The sequence below is a fragment of the Rhincodon typus genome, chromosome 37 (genome assembly GCF_021869965.1).
Source record: "Rhincodon typus isolate 14 chromosome 37, sRhiTyp1.1, whole genome shotgun sequence".
Taxonomy (NCBI): Eukaryota; Metazoa; Chordata; class Chondrichthyes; order Orectolobiformes; family Rhincodontidae; genus Rhincodon; species Rhincodon typus.
Genome location: NC_063368.1, coordinates 18,289,916 through 18,301,399, shown reverse-complemented (window position 1 = coordinate 18,301,399; position 11,484 = coordinate 18,289,916). Strand labels below are relative to the sequence as shown.

Here is an 11,484-nt window from a genome sequence, read left to right as displayed (position 1 = left end):
GTGTGCTAAACCAATAAAGCTGCCCAGCTCGTAGGGGCTCAGTGTGAGCAGTGCTACCGACGCTGACAAATAACTGAGTATCAGTGTAAGTTTCCAAACGAACCAAAGAGAGGAAGAGAGGGGGAGAGTGTGACAGAACCAAGGAGAAAGCAGTCAAAAGAAGGATGTGAGAGGTGGAAACAGGGGAGGGAAAGAAGGACAGAACAGCGTGGGCCTGTAAGACCAAAGGAGACAGCAATATGGGAGGGGGAATGGATGTGGGGAGAAAGATATTAAGAAGCAACATTCTGATCACCCACATAAAATAGCGAGGGGTCAGCAAGTAGAAAGGCCCCATCCTGTGTGACTTAGAAGCTCAAATCTTACTGTCATCCTCCAACCTCAGACCATGGGCTTCACAGTTGTCACTGAGTCACAGAATCTTAGAATACCTACAGTGTGAAAGCAGACCATTCAGCCCATCGAGTCCACACTGATCCGCCAAAAAGCATACCATCCACAAGCAAAAACCCCCACCCGCCCCTACAACCCTGCATTTCCCATGGCTAATCCACCGAACCTACACTTCTAAAATCATGAGGGGCATGGATAGGGTGAATAGCCGAGGTCTTTTCCCCAGGGTAATGGAGTCCAAAACTAGAGGTCATAGGTTTAAAGTGAGAGGGGAAAGATTTAAAAGGGACCTGAGGGGCAATGTTTTCACACAGAGGGTGGTGTGTGTATGGAATGAGCTGCCAGAGGAAGTGTTGGAGCCTGGTACAATTACAGCATTTAAAAGGCATTTTGATGGGTACATGAATAGGAAGGGTTTAGAGGGATATGGGCCAAATGCTGGCAAATGGGACTAGATTAATTTAGGATATCTGGGTCAGCATGGATGAGTTGGACCGAAGGGTCTGTTTCTGTGCTGTACATCTCTATCCCCAGATTGTGCTGCGTAGACACCCCACTTCCTCCTGCTGTGTTAAATCCGTGTTTTCACAATGCCATTGCTCTACCTTGAAGTTTGTTCTCTGCTTCGTTGATGCTGTGTGGCCACAAAGCTGAGAAATAGAAACCTCTTTATTAACAGCTTCCATCTCACTGAGGCAGCTTCAGGCCAATCCAAGAACCTGCTCTGAAAACTCTGCTCACATTTTGAGAGCTGCGACCAGTTCCAGCAGTGAGGACAATGTTTGAGAACAATTCAATCAGCATTAAAAAAAAGTGCCCCTATCACCCAAGCTTAGCCAATCCTTTAAAAAAATTCCAGGTATTTTCTCAAAAATGAATCAGTTCTTCCTCAGGGGCCCATGTTTATCTGTGAGCCCGATTTATTTGAAATCTGTCCATTAGTTTTAGTGATATATTGTAAACAGACAAACAAGCTAACAACAGTGGAAACATTACTTCTGCCCTCCTTCAGGATAAATTTCATCCAGCTTGGAACAACAATGCATGCAGTTTGTGTCTCCATTCCCATCCTCCCCGTATGTCCAGACAGGAGCCGTAAAACCATAAGATATACGAGCAGAATTTGGCCGTTCAGCCCATTGAGTCTGCTCTCCCATTCGATCATGGCTGGTATGTTTCTCAACCCCATTCTCCAATCTTCTCCCTGTAACCTTTGATCCCATTACTAATCAAGAACTTATGTATCTCTGTCTTAAATACACTTAACAACTTGGCCTCCCCAGACCTCTGCGACAATGAGTTCCACAGATTCACCAGCCTCTAGCTGAAGAAATTCCACCTCATCTCAGCTCTAAAAGGTCATTGAATACAGACTCAGAGTCCTCAACCACTCCTCATATGACATGCCCTTCATCCTTGTAAACCTCCTCCAAAGCCAGCACATCCTTCCTTAGATACTGTAGTGCAATGTGGAGGCCCTGGACTCAGTGCTTCTAGGGTTCATTCATCCATTCAGACTGGTACAGAGGCTCAACATTGTAATTTTAAAAGACAAGGCTAAGAAACAAAATACCTTTCACAGTTTGTAAATGCCATGATAATTTAACAGCATCATTTGGCAGTTGTTTCCTGACGGAACATTTCCAATGGAGTTCTGCAGCAGCAGATCATTATGATTCAGGAAAGGGTTATACATTATGTATGAGATAGTTAAAGAGCTCTGTGTGAAGTGAGGCTTGTACTGACACACTTGGTTAAACTTCATGGGATTGAACTTTGAATGTTCAGTCAGCCTGGATCAGTTGAGAGTCACAGGCCACACAACGAGAGCTGTCCCATTGCGCAGTCGAATTCCTGCCCAACAAGGGATTGTTTAGCATTTATCTCCAGCAGTGTGGTGGTGGCTGGTACACTTACAACATTTAAAAGGCATCTGGAGGGTTATGTGAATAGGAAGGGTTTAGGAGGGATATGGGCCAAATGCTGGCAAATGGGTCTAAATCAGATTGGGATGTCTGGTCAGCACAGACGAGTTGGACCGAAGGGTCTGTTTCCATGCTGTATGACTCAGTGACTGCTGGAAATTACCAAGAGTGCTAGCTACACCCCAAGCTTCATTCTTCTCTCTTCCCAATACAGAGGAACAACTCTGTCAGAAAGACAGTGTGCAAAGGGCACGACGGGGAAAAAACAGGAATGGGTCTATCCCACACTGTCCCTGTCCCTGGGAATGTTTGATGGGGGACAGTTAGAGGAAGCTTTACTCTGTATCTAACCCTGTGCTGTCCCTGTCCTGGGAATGTTTGATGGGGGACAGTGTAGAGGAAGCTTTACTCTGTATCTAACCCTGTGCTGTCCCTGTCCCTGGGAGTGTTTGAGGGGGGACAGTGTAGAGGAAGCTTTACTCTGTATCTAACCCTGTGCTGTCCCTGTCCTGGGAGTGTTTGATGGGGGACAGTGTAGAGGAAGCTTTACTCTGTATCTAACCCTGTGCTGTCCCTGTCCCTGGGAGTGTTTGATGGGGGACAGTGTAGAGGAAGCTTTACTCTGTATCTAACCTTGTGCTGTTCCTGTCCTGGGAGTTTTTGGTGGCAACTGTTACAGCCTGAACAAACAATAATTTCTTCCCGTTTCATTGATAATCAACCCATAAAACCAAGGGAATGAAGGTCCGAGTTCCAATCTGTATTATACCTTTACCAGTTTTAATTCTGGTATAAATTATAACTCCAATGAGATGAACTAAGGGTCTCTCAAGATGACAGCATCTCCATTCACTCAACTAAGAGCCCAGTGATGAATCCCACAGGAAACTTAGCAATATCTTAATATGATGGAATTTGTCTACAGAAGCAGACAAAATAAAGGCAAACATCAATAAATTGGTCACAATCACTGTGTATAAACAGCATGGTTTCTGCCTGCTAACGTAGTGAACAAACCAGTCCCAATGTTGCTCTGAGCTTTCTGATCTTGTGTAGTGTGTCAAATATTGGAATAGATCTTTCTCTGAATTCTGATGTTGTCCCTCATTCATATTGGATGAATCAGCCATCTGTATTTCTGAAGTATATACATTCAGCAGTTTCTCACTTTTAGAAGAATCCTTTCAGTGTGGAAACAGGCCATCTGGCCCAACAAGTCCACACCATTTCTTTGAGCAGTGTCCAACCCAGACTCAACCCCTTACCCTATCCCTGTGATCCTGCATTTCCCATGGCTGACCCACACAGCCTGCACATCCCTGGACACTACGGGACAATTTAGCATGGCCAATCCACCCTAACCTGCACATCTTTGGACTGTGGGAGGAAAGCGAAGCGCCCGGAGGTGCTCACACAGACACGGGGAGAAGGTAAAACCTCCACACAGACAGTCACCCAAGGCTGGAATCAAACAAAACTATTTAAAAGAAGTCATCTCCCATGACAGAGTTAAATGCACATTCCAGAAGCTTAGCTCTCACCAACTGAGAGCAATAGATTGTAGTGTCCATTCAGAAAGTGAACTTCTGACCATTAAAGGATCAGCCAGTAAGCTGGGGTCAGAGCAGCCAACTCACCAAAGAACGCTGCAGCCCAATGGTATCAATGTGGACTTCACAAGCTTCAAAATCTCCCCTCTCCCTACTGCATCCCAAAACCAGTCCAGCTCGTCCCCGCCTCCCTAACCTGTCCGTCCTCCCACCTATCCCCTCCTCCCACCTCAAGCCCCACCCCCATCTCCTACCTACTAACCTCATCCCACCCCCTTGACCTGTCCGTCCTCCCTGGACTGACCTATCCCCTCCCTAACTCCCCACTTACACTCACCTTTACTAGCTCCATCCCCGCCTCTTCGACCTGTTTGTTTCTTCTCCACCTATCCTCTCCTCTATCCATCTTCAATCCGCCTCCCACTCTCTCCCTATTTATTTCAGAACCCCCTTCCCCTCCCCCTTTTCTGATGAAGGGTCTAGGCCCGAAACGTCAGCCTCTCTGCTCCTATGATGCTGCTTGGCCTGCTGTGTTCACCCAGCCCTGCACCTTGTTGTCTCGGATTCTCCAGCATCTGCAGTTCCTACTATCTCACCAAAGAACAGTGCTGCTGCCTCACAGAACCAGGGACCCGGGTTCGATTCCACACTCGGGCGACTGTCCGTGTGGAGTTTGCACATTCTCCCTGTGTCTGCGTGGGTTTCCTCTGGGTGCTCCGGTTTCCTCCCACAGTCCAAAGGTGTGCCGTGGGAAATATGAGGATAGGATGGGCCTGGGTGGGATACTCTTTGGAGGGTTAGTGCAGACATGGTGGGTTGAATGGCCTCTTCCACACTCTAGGGATTCTTGGGGACCATATGTATCCCAACTGAGTGTTTGATATTGATGTTGAGGAACAAATGTCACCGGACCAGGATTCCTAGGGGATCAATCCTAATCCAATACCATTTGCAAGATCTGCAATTGCTGTGGTTCCCCTCCCACTCATACAGGACTAGTTTCTCTCTCATTGGCAGATATGAGGATAGCCATGGAAGTAGCATTCACATCACAACCTACCAGGATGTCAATCTGTCTGCGCTCCCTTCCATTACTTCACACTGCTCTCCCCTGGGGAGTGGGTCTGACCAGTTGACCTTGGCAGGATCTTGATGTGTGGTGAGATGCTGGGTCTACTTTAAGGGGAGATTGAAGGAGATCAGAAGCTCCTAATGGATGCAGGTCCCCATGCAATAATTGCCAAGGTGACCAGAATGTGGAGTTCAATAACTTTACAGCCTGATTCCATCCTTCCATTTTTTTTACCCACTCTATACCCTGTTATAACACGGGTTGTTTTTAGCACAGCCTACCCATTCTCTCATCCTGAGGTCTCGTTATTGTTTATTCAGGTCCTCTTCTGTCCTGGCCAGCCATCAACAATCTCCTTGTTTACCTCCCCTTTTTCATATCTCTCTCTGGGCTCCATTTCCACCTAACTGCTCACCTCTCCTTCGCCCCTGCCTCCCCGCCATTCTCATCTTCAGCAAAAATATCCCTCTTTCCTTGCTGCTAACTGTTCTGATAAAGATTCACTGGACTTGAAATGTAAACTCTGCTTTCTTCCCACTGATGTTGCCAGACCTGCTGAATTTCAGTTTATACCTCAGATCTCCCCTGCTCTTTGCTTCATTTACATCAGAATGTCAATAAGAGGAGGGTCCGATGAAACTATACGGTGTCCCAAACATAGTGGGTGACAAGAGAAACAGAGACAGCCTGAAGGCAGTTCAGAGAAGAGAAGAAAGTCTTACCTCTGGAAGCAGTGTGCAGAGAGCTACGTGAATAGAATCTATATTATAGAGAGACAGAGAGAGAAAGAGATAAAGAGGGGGGCTCTTTACACTCATACAAAAATATAAACAAACAAATATGTAAATTAGGAGTAAGTGTAGGCCACTCAGCCCCTCCTATAATTCATGATATTGGCTCATCCAATTACTCCCCATTCCCACCGACCCTGATAACATACACACCCTAGCTTATCAAGAATCTATCTACTTGGGCCTCAATTATATTCAAGGACTCTGCTTCCAGTGTCTTTAGAGGAGGAGAGACCAGGGAAACGCAGACTGAATCATGGAATCCCTACGGTGTAGATAGAGGCCATTCAGCCCATCAAGTCTACACCAACCCCCTGAAGAACATCCCACTCAGCCCCAGTTCTCCCATCCCTCTGACCCTGTATTTCCCATGGCTAACCCACCCAGCCTGCGCATGCCTGGACACCATGTGTAATTTAGTACGACCAATTCACCCAAACCTGCACACCTTTAGACTGTGGGAGGAAACTCACGCAGACACGGGGAGAATGTGCAAACTCCACACAGACAGTAACCTAAGGCTGGAATTGAACCAGGGTCCCTAGCGCTGTGAGGTAGCAGTGCTAACCACTGAGCCACCATGCCATCCAACTGAGATGAACATTGTAGAAGAAGAATAGATCAGACAAACTGTGACAGGAGGATAAGGGCCTGTGCATTCAAGCTGGTGAAGGGCAAATCAAATCCTGTCACAGATACCTCACTTGACGAGTGACCAACACTTGGAATAATTGTAGGCAAGATATCCTCAGGAAACCATGGAATAATTTGATCAGGGGCTGTGGGATTTTCTTTCTACATTTCCTTCAAAGCACTGACCTTCAGGAACATATGCATAGGCTGGAGTATGTTGCTCAAATTCATTCATAGAATGCTGGGCTAGTATTTATAGCCCATTCCCAAATGCCCCTGGGGAAGGTAGTGGTGAGCTTCCATTGTGAATCCCTGTAGTCCATTTGGTGTAGACACCCCCTCAGTGTTGTTAGGAAGGATTTTGACCTAGCGACGCTGAGGAACATTGATATCGTTCCATGTCAGAATGGTGTGCAGCTTGAAGGGGAACTTGCACTGCCTAACAAAAGCTCTGTTGTGTCATTCTACATTCAGAAGATTCCAGACTTCAACTCGCCGCAGATTAGCACACTCCAAGGAATTGGAAAGGAATGTTAAATTGCTACATGATTGAGCTTGCAGTATTTAAAGGGAGTCTAAAGACATTGCAATGGTTTAAACATTAGGTCAAGAAGGCACAACAACCCCTCTTCTTCCTCAGGAGGCTAAGGGAATTTGGCATGTCCCACTAACTTTTACAGATGTACCATAGAAAGTATTCTAACTGGGTGCATCACAGTCTGAGACCGCAATTGCTCTGCCCAGGACTATAAGAAACTACAGAGAGCAGTAAGAACACAGCTCAGACCATCACGCAAGCCAACCTCCCATCCATTGACTCCATCTAAGCTTCTCGTTGCCATGGAAAAGCAGCCAACATCGTCAAAGATCCCTCCCACCCAGGTTATAATTGTTTCCAGCCTCTTCCGTCAGGCAGAAAATACAAAAGTTTAAACACACGACAGATTCAAAACCAGCTTCTTCCCGGCTGATTTTAGACTTTCTGAATGGACCTCTCAAATTTCCAATCTAATGCTGATCTTGCTGTTTGTGCACCTTCTTTGCTATCCTAACTTTGTATTTCGTCGCTCTAGTCCATCGCCCTGTGACCGATGCATAGTTTGACCTGCCTGAGCTGCACACAAACCAAAACTTTTTACTGTACCTAGGTATATGTGACAATAATAAATCAAATCAAATCAAGTGTCTGCCCCATTAAGGTCATCTTAAATGCTGCAAAGAAGGACAGCTCAACAATAGTTCTGATGAGCACACTTTCACAAGCTACTTTTCACAGTTACCAGTCTGAAAGGGTTCACATCAGGCATGTGGCCCAAGAAGGGTCAGGCACACGAGACAGAGGGAGTAAATCTAGAGAGGGGCATGTCACACCTGGGTCAACTGGGCACAGAAGCATCGACAAGGCTGGGACTACTCTTTGCTTCAGAAAGCTGTGGACATGCATCCAGGGAAGGAAGTGGAATTATTGTGGGGAGGTAGTGACCAGTGGCCATGCCACTGGACAGAGCAAGCACAGAGGACACTGGAGAAACTTAGCGAGAGAGAGAAACAGATAACATTTCAACCCCAGTATGACTCCTCTTCTCTCCACAGAGGCTGCCAGATCTGCAGAGTTTCTCTGTTTTTGTTTCAGATTTCCAGCGCCTGCAGGATTTTGCTTTTATTATAGCAATCCCGAACCTGAGGTTAATGCTGTGGGCTCGATGTGGAGGTGCCGGTGTTGGACTGGGGTGGACAAAGTCACGGTACTTCTGACTAACTCTCTGGGGACATGGCTTCCAGCGGACGGTGGAATTTGAACTTGATAAAATCTGGAATAAAATGCTGATTAAATTGCAACCGCATGCTTCCCATCAACTGGCAATTAAAACCCACCTCATTCATTTCATGTTCTTTAGGGAAGGAAATCTGCTGTCCTTTCCAGGGCAGGCCTACATGTGACTCCAGGCCAACAGCAATGGGATTGACCTTTAATGCCCTCTGGGCAACGAGGGAACAGGCAATAAATGCTGGCCTAGTATTCAAAATCTCATGAAAGAAAAAACAAAAAAAAGGTACACATAAGAAAAGACAACCAAAGAAATACTGAACTAATTGAAATAAAATACATTGTGGATTCTTTTCCAGGTGGTCTGAAAAGGGATAGCAGGAAGAGAAAGACGACTTAAAAACTCTTGCAGCAAACTGAGGGGCAAAATGGACAGAGTTGACAATGGCCATCTCACAAAAGGAAACTTGACCAGCAATTCCTCACTTCCAGATGAAGGTAACGTGAATGAGGTCCTGATTACAACACTCCTTGGGGTGATCCTAACCATCATGTGTATCTTTGGCATGCTTGGCAATATCTACACGTTGGTGATCACCAACCGATCGATCAAGTCTGCTGGATCCATGTACATTTACATCGCCAACCTGGCACTGGCCGACCTTCTATACTTGCTCACCATCCCTTTTGTGGTGTGCACGTATTTTGCCAAAGACTGGTACTTTGGGGAGATCGGCTGCAGGTTCCTCCTCAGCCTGGACCTCCTGACCATGCACGCCAGCATTTTCATCCTCACAGCCATGAGCGTTGAACGATACAGGGCTGTCACCTCGCCCCTGGCCAGCCGGGCTACTAGAACGTGCCGAAGGATAATCACTGCCACCATTTGGTCATTATCCTGCCTCCTGACCTTACCGATGATGATTATGATCCATTTACAAGAGGCCGTCAACCCTACAGGGTCAACGAAGAGGATTTGCTTCCCAACTTGGAATCCTGAAGCCTACAAAACGTATCTCACCATTTTATTCAATACCAGCATTTTATCTCCAGGCATTGTTATTGGATACCTATACATTCGGTTGGCACAAGCTTACTGGCTCTCAGGGAGAATGGTTTTGGACAATAGGAATCGTACTCTAAAGCAGAAGGTCCTGTGCATGATTTTTAGCATCATCTTGTTATACTGGGCCTGCTTTCTGCCATTTTGGGTCTGGCAGTTGGCAAAACTTTATAAGCAAGAAGCTCTGAGTTTGACACCACTGGCACAGATGTACATCAACTTCTTTGTGACCTGCCTGACCTACAGTAACAGCTGTATCAACCCATTCCTCTACATGTTACTCACCAAGAACTACAAGGAGTATATGGCACACCACAGCAGAACATCGACCGAGCGGGTCACCTTTAAGAGGGGCCAAACAGACAGTCAAGGGCCCAAGAGGTCAGCTGTCCAAAGGGGCACAGCGAAGTCACTCCAGTTGGAGTACCAGGGGAGAAATCAGACAGCAGTGTCTAACTTGACTCAATGAGCCATTCACAAGAATGAGTTGCTCCTGAGGTACCCATCATCTTCTCTTTGTGTGTTCTCAAGCAAGTCTTCGATAGATGATAGGAGCAGAACTTAGGGACAAACAATCGGTCCCTTGAACCAGTTCAGCCACCATCCTACTAGATCGTGGCTGATCTGCATACCATCTACCTGTCTCACTTGTGGAATTCTCAACACCTTTATCCATCTCTCTCTCTAATGGAAGGTAGTAACGCCACTACATGGGTCCAATTCCTGCACAGGCTAAAGTCACCGTCAGGGACTCTCCCCATCAACCTCTCCCCTCACCTGAGGTGTGGTGACCCTCAGGTTAAACCCCTACCTGGCGTCTCTCTCTGATGAGAGAGTGGTCCTCCGGGATTCTGATGATTTTGACCCTAATGAATAGCTAAAATCTCTGCATTAAAATTTCAAATTGGGATCCAATCTCAGATCCAAACTTTTATAGGGAGAGAGTTCCATATTCCCACTGTCCTCTGTGCCTTTCTTGACAAGAACCTCTGAATAGACTGGCTCAAATCTGAAGATTCCCGTGCCCTTCCTGCTCTATTCCGCACTCCCTGACACCGCTGATCAGAATTAATAGACTGGTCATCAGATTGTCCCCGTGCAAGTATCTGAATGTCAACAAAAGACTACACATTAACCCTACTGCATTAGGGCATCCTGAAATCGTGAAAGATGCTATAGATATGCAGACTTGTTCTTTCTGTCCTGTTTTGCAAATCTGTTGCCAGTCTTCAGAAAGAGGTTTCAACAACGTAACAGGCAGGAGACAGCTCATGGAATCCAAGTTTCTAAACTCCAACTTAAAAGAGGACCATTTGCAGGCCATTCAGCCCAATCGCTCTATGCTGGTGTTTAAACTCCCCACAGCCTTTTCCCATCCTCGACTTCAGCTGACCCCATCTGAAAAGGCTCTGATTCCATTCTCCCTCATGTTGATCTGAATTCCTCATCTATACAGTTCAACTCGACTCTATGGGAATGAGTTCCACATCCTGCTCATGGTCAGAGTGAAGAATTTTCTTCAGAATTTCTGATTCGATTGATAATCGGTTGCCTTGTAATCATGTCCTTGTGAAGCTTTCAAGTCTTCACAAATGAAATAATTTTCTCTGTTTGCCCCCTACCAATCTCCTCTGTAAGGTGGAAGACCTCAGTTATGTCCCTACTCGGTTCTAGAGAAATGGGCCCAGTTGGGTCATTAGAATCTCCAGCTTCTGGTACGATCCTTTGAAATCCCCTATGCATCTTTTTGGTGGCTCCTTGTCCTTAGAGCAACATGGATAGCAGCCCTGTGCACAGTTCTGAGACTAGCCAAGGTTGCTTAAAAAAAACTTAAATCAGCACGAGAAGCAGAATGAAACTGGAACTGGCCAAGGGTAAGCCAATAAATAACAAACAAACCAAAAACGACTACTCTGCCTTTCGGAGGTAGTAGGAACTGCCGATGCTGGAATCTGAGATAACAAGGTGTAGAGCTGGATGAACACAGCAGGCCAGGCAGCATGAGAGGAGCAGGAAAGCTGATGTTTCGGGTTGAATTTGACCCAGTTATTCCACCTTCCCCCTGCTCCATCTTCTGCACAGCCCTGGAGGCGCCTAAAGGGACCACTTTGTCACCAAGTCACTGCTTTCCCTATAAACGAGGGCAGGGTCCCTTTAAATCCCTCCCCCCTACCTTACAACTGAAGTTTCTCTTTCCCATACGTTGGGCTTACCTCATACAGTTGTCTTGTATGATATGTGACTTGTGTAACTGTCAACTACCAAATAAAGTTTGCTTTGTATTACTGC

The 11,484-nt window shown here is 46.3% G+C and overlaps 1 pseudogene; it reads left to right on the top strand.

Annotated features, from left to right (window-relative positions):
• Nucleotides 1–8,560: 8,560 nt before the first annotated feature.
• Nucleotides 8,561–9,651, top strand: LOC109922834 (annotated as a pseudogene).
• The last annotated feature ends 1,833 nt before the right edge of the window (nt 9,652–11,484 follow it).